Source organism: Oratosquilla oratoria, chromosome 12 (genome assembly GCF_046742065.1).
Source record: "Oratosquilla oratoria isolate Oo_2021 chromosome 12, ASM4674206v1, whole genome shotgun sequence".
In the NCBI taxonomy this organism is placed as follows: Eukaryota; Metazoa; Arthropoda; class Malacostraca; order Stomatopoda; family Squillidae; genus Oratosquilla; species Oratosquilla oratoria.
Window position 1 is genome coordinate 5259199 of NC_134788.1, and position 8119 is coordinate 5267317.

Consider the following 8119-nt stretch of genomic DNA (forward strand, 5'->3'; position numbering starts at 1 on the left):
GTTTACACGCTACGATGAATTGTAGCGATTTATTGTAATGAAAAGGTTGTTACAATTTGTCATTACGTGTAAACAGGAGATCGTAGCGATTTATCGCTACGATCTCCTGTTTACATGTAATGACAAATTGTAACAACCTTTTCATTACAATAAATCGCTACAATTTATCGTAGCGTGTAAACCTTGCTTTAGGAATCAAGAAAATAAACCATCGAGCAGTATACTTCACTTTCTTTTATCCTTCTAATAACAAGATAGGTGTGCTGGGCTGCTTAGGCATGACAACAGGGGGTGCTATGTTCGGAAAATGTTGGGAAACTCTGCTCTAAGCGAACAACCTAGGGACGAAACAGACAGCAATAAGTAAGCGAGGGATAGTTCCAGTTGCGCAAACAATCTCGATGTTTTTCTTCCTCTCTTCGAGTCCCGTGGCTCTACTGTTGCTTCACGAGCCGGCAGAAGACGTATGGGCCAAAGAAATCTCTCGCCTCCAGGAAATGAACTTGTATTTCCGCGAGATCTCCACCTTGCCCACATCACTGATTCTTCCAGCGGCGCTGCTGCTGTTTATTTGCTCCAGTACGGTGCAGAGCTCTTAGGCGATTCCACCTCAAGGCATCACTGCGGACGTTAGAACGCAGTTTAACCCATTAAACTCCGATGACAAGATTCTTGTCATTTGGTCAAATAAAACAAAAAATCATAAAACACCAAAATGTTTGATCAAACACCAGAAAAATATGACGTCAGTTCTCGCTTCGCTCGCGAAGCGAGGACTGACGTCATATTTTTCTGGTGTTTGATCAAACATTTTGGTGTTTTATGATTTTTTGTTTTATTTGACCAAATGACAAGAATCTTGTCATCGGAGTTTAATGGGTTGAACGTACAGCAACGCGTGGCGCTGTAACGAGATTGATGATGTCATCGTTCTCATCATGGCCCCAGGTCCGCTGGTGTAGTGATATGTCGAAATGTTTGAGCGTTGCTCTCTGTTGCATCGACTATGTTGTAGTCATATTTATAGTGCTTGGTTTACTAGTAATCGTTTAATGACGAGATAGAATGGCTTCAGGCAGTTAGGACACAGGTTCAATATCTGTCTACCCATTTAGAGCGTTGTTTCCCAACCTGGGGTGCTGAAATCCGTTATAGAGGGTGCTGGGAAGTGATGCACACAAAAGTCACATTGATATATGTATCATTGATTACCCAGTTGTGCATATTTGACTTTTTCCGTGCTATCTTATTTTTCTAGGGTGTTCTTATTTCTTCTACAGACAATAGTGTCAATTTGTTTCATTTCTAAGGAATCAAGGAAACAAATCATCAAGCAGTATACTTCACTTTTTTTTATCTCCTTCTAATAACAAGATAGGGATGCTGGACTGCTTAGACATGACAACAGGGGATGCTATGGTCGGAGAAAAGGTTGGGAAAGGCTGACTTAGAGGCTTCTTCCCATTTTTAAGGGAGACAGCAGGACAAGACATGCACTCATCCAACTTTCATCCACAATTCATTTGTTTCCCTCTTATCTTAGCCCCTCGTGGATGAAGGGCCACCCTTGTCCCGCACCCACTGCCTAGGTCAGAAGAAATGCAGCAAGACACAGCAACTCCACGGCAGGGCCCGAAGCCGAAGGTGGTTTACCCCCACCTCTTCATTTAGATGGCGAGCCTCCATCCTCGTCCCTTCAACCGTAATTAAGAAAACGAAGAGAAATTCCCTCGGGCCGCGTCAATTTATCGTCTATTCACAACCATTATCCACTCACACCTATCTCTAGCCTTCTCCCTCCCCCCCAGCTCAAAAGACGTTCCCTTTTCACTCAATCTCCCCTTCGCCCCATCCATCCACTTCGTATTCTGTCTTCCCTTAAGGGGGGTTTACACGGTCTAACGGTTCGTCGAACGCGGTTCGACAGACACGTGTTTAAAGTGATGTGTGAACGTGTGAACGGGGTATTTGGTTGTCGAACGTTGTGTCTGTTGAACCGCGTTCGACGAACCGTTAGACCGTCCCCCTTTAAAGTTCACCCCATCTACATCTGCCTTCTACACTCTTTATGCTAGTCTCTTCACTCATTCTTTCCTTGTGCCCAGACTATTCCTTTACTCTTTCAGCACCACTATCTTTCACCTCCCCCCTCCACCCCCGCTCTCCTCCTCGCCTCCCCATTTATCACTCTATCCATCCTCGTAACAACCTCCATACTTCTCAAACACATTTAAATTTCTTCTTTCTGTCTCACTTAAGTTCCAAGTATCTGCTCATTGTAGTGCCGCATACACAATTACCCTTTCATATAGCCTTCCTTTTGTGTCCATATTCAGATACATCTTTCTCATGACACTTTTCATTCCCCCAAGACATGTACTTGCTTCCCTGACTCTACAGTTTACTTCCACCTCACTACACCATTCCCTGTTATATGTGACCCTAAAATAGTTAAAAATATTCATCTCATCTAGCCTCTCTCCTTTAAGACATACCCCCACTGACACCCTTACCCCTTGCACATCTAATCACTTTAATTCTACCCACATTTAACGTGATGTTTCTCATATTACATACCTTCCCAAACTCCGTCACTAATTACCTTAGACTCTTCTCTGACCCAGCCACAATCGCAGTGTTGTAAGTGCAAGTTCATGCATGGCAGAGTTGTGTGGTAGTTGATCTGACTCAACCATCGGAAAGGCTAGGAAGGGTCACCGTAATTAGGTCGCGTCTGGTCAGGTGTCAGGTCGGTCCTTTGTGTATATGCCCGCACTGTCATCAGCAAACAAAAACTGGCTCACTTCCCTTTTCCTTCAACTCTGTCCATTTTCAATCACCCTTCCTTGACTCAGCCACAAGTGTAGTGCTATCAGTAAACAACAACAGGCTCACCCCTCACTTTTCTTCACTCTCTTTAACCATCTCCAATCCCCTGCCCATTTCCCTCACATTCACATCCCGTACTACCCTATCATTGTACACAATGAACAGCCATGGTGACATAACACAAACCTGGCGCAGCACTACCTTTACATCAAACCACTCGCTCTCACAGCATTCTATCCTGCCCCATATACAGTACAAGTATCTGCAACACCTCCCACAAAACCTATCAGTCTACCCTGTCTGCCTCCTAATACTCCACATGTATGTTAATGCAAGGTTGCTTGATTTGAATGTAGATAGTTTCCAAGAACTGCCGAGGATCTAGACCTTTGTCAATGATTACCGTGTTCATGTCTAGATTTCCTTAATGTTTGGTTGTGTGAGGTACATACATATATCAAGGCTTTTCCCCCCTTACAAGGGAGGTAGCCAAAATGGAAAAAGCATAAAATCATTCCCACCCATTCCATCCCTGAATACACTCCACGTCCCCTCCACCCTCCCTCTTATCTTAGCACCTCCTGGATGACGGGTCATCCCTGCACCTTGTCCACTATCCACAGCACATCCACAGCAAGGCCGCTTCATTAAATCGGCGACCCCCCTCTCCGTCCCCCCATGCAGAAAAGGAGAAGACGGGGAGAAATCCCTTCGGGCTGTGTCAAATTTTGCTCGCACATACTACCTCACTCCCATCCCCCCGCCCACTCCATCCTCATGCATCACAAACATCATCCATATACAACCATTCTCCATTCACCCCTGTCTTCTGTCCTCTCCTGTCCTTCCTCAACAGACATTCCCCTCTTCTCCAAAGCCCCCTTCACCCCATCCATCCATCCACCTCATCCTAGGACGTCCCCTCATGTTCACTCCCTCCACATCTGCCTTCCATACCTCTTTTACTAGTCTTTCTTCACTCATTCTTTCCATGTGTCCAAACCATCCTAATACTCTTTCATCAACCCTATCTCCCAAATCCTTTTTCACCCCTGTTCTCCTCCTCACCTCCTCATTTCTCACTCTATCTAGCCTAGTAACCCCCATCATACTTCTCAGACACCTCATCTCAAACACATTCAAACTCCTTCTCTCTTCCTCTTTTATGTTCCATGTTTCTGCCCCCATACAGTGCTGTTGGCACAATCACTCCTTCATACAGTCTCCTCTTAGCATCCATTCCCAAATGTCTATTCCTCATTACACTCTTTAATCCACCAAGGCATTTACTCGCTTCTCTCAATCTACATTCTACCTCCACCTTCACTCCACCTTTTCCTGCCACATTTGCACCCAAGTACAGTATCTAAAACTATCCACTTCCTCCAGACGCTCTCCCATAATGCTCACTTCCAGTCTACTGCCACTTTCATCCCTTGTACATCTCATCACCTTACTTTTACCCACATTTATCTTCAGCTCTCCCAAACTCTGTCATCAAGTTCCTCAATCCCTCCTCCGATCCTGCCACAAGCGCAGTGTCGTCCGCAAACAACAGCTGGCTCACCTCCCACTTTTCTCCATTTTCTTTAACCATCTCCACTCACCCTTGCATTTACCTCTCGCACTACCCCCATCCATGTATAAGTTGAACAGCCAGGGCGACATAACGCATCCCTGACGAAGTCCCACCTTTACCTCGAACCACTCACTCTCTCCATTTCTAATCCTGACACAAGCTCTACTACCCTCATAAAAACTCTTGACAGCTCCTAGAAGCTTTCCTCCTATCCCATATATCTGCAAAACCTCCCACAGTGCCTTTCTATCTACCCTGTCGTAAGCCTTTTCCAGATCCATAAAAGCCCAAAAAACATCCTTCCCCTTTCCTATAGCTTTCTCACATATCTGTCTTACCACAAAGATCTGATCTACACAACCTCTACCTGTCCTAAATCCACACTGTTCCTCACCAATTACTCCCTCTGTTCCTCTCCTAATCCTCTCAATCAAGATCCTCCCATAAGCCTTCCCAACTACACTAAACAAGCTAATCCCTCTGAAACTACTACATTCACACTTGTCCCCTTTTCCCTTGTAGAGTGGAACTATACAGGCACTCCTCCAGTCCTCCGGCACTCTACCCTCTCTCCAGCAAACATTCAATAACCTCACCAGCCAGTCCACCATCACTGTACCTCCTTTTTTTTTTTAGACATTCTGCATGGTATCCATCCGGACCAGGTGCCTTAACTGCTCTCATCATCTTAACAACTGTCTTCACTTCATCCTTCCTTATTTCTCCTCCATTTTCCTCACTCATCACTCTCATTTCCTTAGCATTTCCCACTGCAGCTATCTTTCCCTCCCTATCCACCTTCACATTTAGCAACTCCCTAAAATATTCTGCCCATCTTCCCCTTACTGCCTTCTCTTCCATTATCATCTCTCCATCTGCACCTTTTACCTTTTCTTCCCTACTTGATTCGCCTCCTCTTCTTCTCTTAATTTCTTTCGAAAACATATTTTTATTACTTTCAATGTTTTCTGTCATACTCTTACCCCATTTCACATCTGCTCTCCTCTTTGCCTCCTTTGCCTTTTGCTTTACTTCTCTTTTTTTTTCTTTGTACCTCTCATATGACTCCCTTGTCCTATTTTGTAACAACTCTGAGAAAGCTCGTTTCTTCTCTTCTACAGCCTTCTTTGTTTCCTCATCCCACCATTCACTACCCTTCCTTCTATTTCTTCCTGTCCTTCTTGTTCCACATACCATCTTTGCTCACTTTGTGACTCCCTCCTTGAGCCATCCCCATTCCTCCTCCACACCTAGCTCTACTCTATCCTTCACTCCCTCCCACTCCTCCTTCAGCTTCTTCTTGTACTCCTCCTTTTCCTTTTCATTTAAAGAGTTCACTCTAAGCACCTCCCTACCTTTTGTCCTTTTCCTCTTTCTCCATCTATTCTACACCCTCAACTTACCTTCTACCAAAAAATGATCTGATATTCCCCCACCCTCTCCCCTTAGCACATGTACATCCTTAACTCTTCCTATCATAATCCTATTTACCACTATATAATCCATTAGCGCTCTATCTACCACCCTTCCATCCACCACCCTCACCCATGTGTACTTATGCTTGACTTTCTTCCGAAACACTGTATTTGCTATCATCAACTCTCTTTCTTGACACATTTCCACCATCAACTCTCCACTACGATTCTTTCCTGGAACTCCACATTTCCCAACCACTCCATCAATTGGGTCATTTCCTACCCTAGCATTAAGGGCTACCAGTACTATTACATTGACATTTCTCCCTAAATCCTCTATGCACTCATTTAAATCTATCCAAAAAGCCTCCCTTTCTTCTACACTCTTCTCACTGCCAGGCCCACATGCACTTACAAAGACCCACATCTCCTTTCCCAGTCTCACCTTCATCCACATTATCCTTGAGGAAACCTCCTTCCACTCCACTACACGTTTACCTATCTCTTCATTTACTAATATAGCCACCCCTTCCCTCCCTCGCCCTCTCTTCACTCCTGATAACCTCCCAATTACACTCCCAAACTTACACTCGCCCTTCCCTTTCAACTTAGTTTCACTCAAAGCCAACACATCCATCTTTCTTCTCACAAACATACTACCTATCTCTTCCCTTTTACCCTCATCTGTACCACATCCACGCACATTAAAAGACCCAAACCTTAGGGTGCTGGTCGGAAAACTCCTAGACCCTCTTATGCCTTTACTTTTTTTTTAGGAATGTCCCCTGTGGGGCTACAAGGAGAAGGATGTCTAGTCCCAATCCCCGTCCCTTTCTTCTCGCATCTTACGATCCAAGTGGAAATACTTGGTGGCAGTATTCTTTTCTCCCACCACAGGGAAGGTAGGCGAAAAAGGAAATGAATATTTAATGAAACTATTGGATAGGTGGCAAGTTAGGCATCGTGTTAGTTTTGTTGTTGCCATGCCAGTAAATGTTTGGTGTCCACACTCCAGGAAGACAATATGGTATTACTATAATTGTGTTTTGGTGATGTTGAGTTGTTTGTGTATTACTATTTCGGCTCTTTCCTTTGGTTTTTTTTTTTTTTTTTAGTCTGCGGGCCGTTCTTGTTCATGATTTCTTCAAATATTTCTTTTTCGTCTGTCTTGAATTCAGTTGACATGTGATTCTTGTAGCATAATGCGATGGAGTTTCTGTTATCTGGTGTCACACTGGGTTCCAAAAATCATATGTATATATATATATATATATATATATATATATATATATATATATATATATATATTTGTATGTATGTATTTATATATACATATATATATATATATATATATATATGTATATATATATATGTATGTATATGTATATATATACATGTATATCATATATACATATATTTATGTATATACATTATATATACATGCATATACATGTATATATATATATATATAATATATATGTGTGTGTGTGTGTGTGTGTGTGTTTGTGTATACATACATATATACATATATATATATGTATATATATATATATATATATATATATATATATATATATATATATTATATCCACTATAAACTATACGTATATTGAGCATGAAAAATACGAGTGAAAAATTTCTGAAGATATATGTTATCATCCTCGCCATCAATTGTATTTTTATCATTATTACTCTCACAATCATGGATTGTGTTATTGTCATTATGATTCAGTTAGATAATTTCAATAAGTTGCTTTACTGCAGCGCTCATATGTTCTTGTCTTGTTTCCAGGTATGTTGTGCTGCTGTATCCAGGTGTATTTCATGAACAAAGGTAATGTTAACCCATTAAACTCCGATGACAAGATTCTTGTCATTTGGTCAAATAAAACAAAAAATCATAAAACACCAAAATGTTTGATCAAACACTAGAAAAATATGACGTCAGTTCTCGCTTCGCGAGCGAAGCGAGGACTGACGTCATATTTTTCTGGTGTTTGATCAAACATTTTGGTGTTTTATGATTTTTTGTTTTATTTGACCAAATGACAAGAATCTTGTCATCGGAGTTTAATGGGTTTTAAATGTTTGTACTGAGGAAGGGGAGGGGAGTGGGTTAGTTGGGAGTGGGAGAAGGAGTACCCAAACCCAACTCCTATCTCATGACTCTCCTTTCCTGACTCCAAAATCCATCTCACCTATTGTATCAACCTGTTCCTCCACAACAGGCTGTCAAAGAACACCAATGACACTGTTCCCTAAATCAAAGTGCAACAACACGCTTTAACGAGTTAAC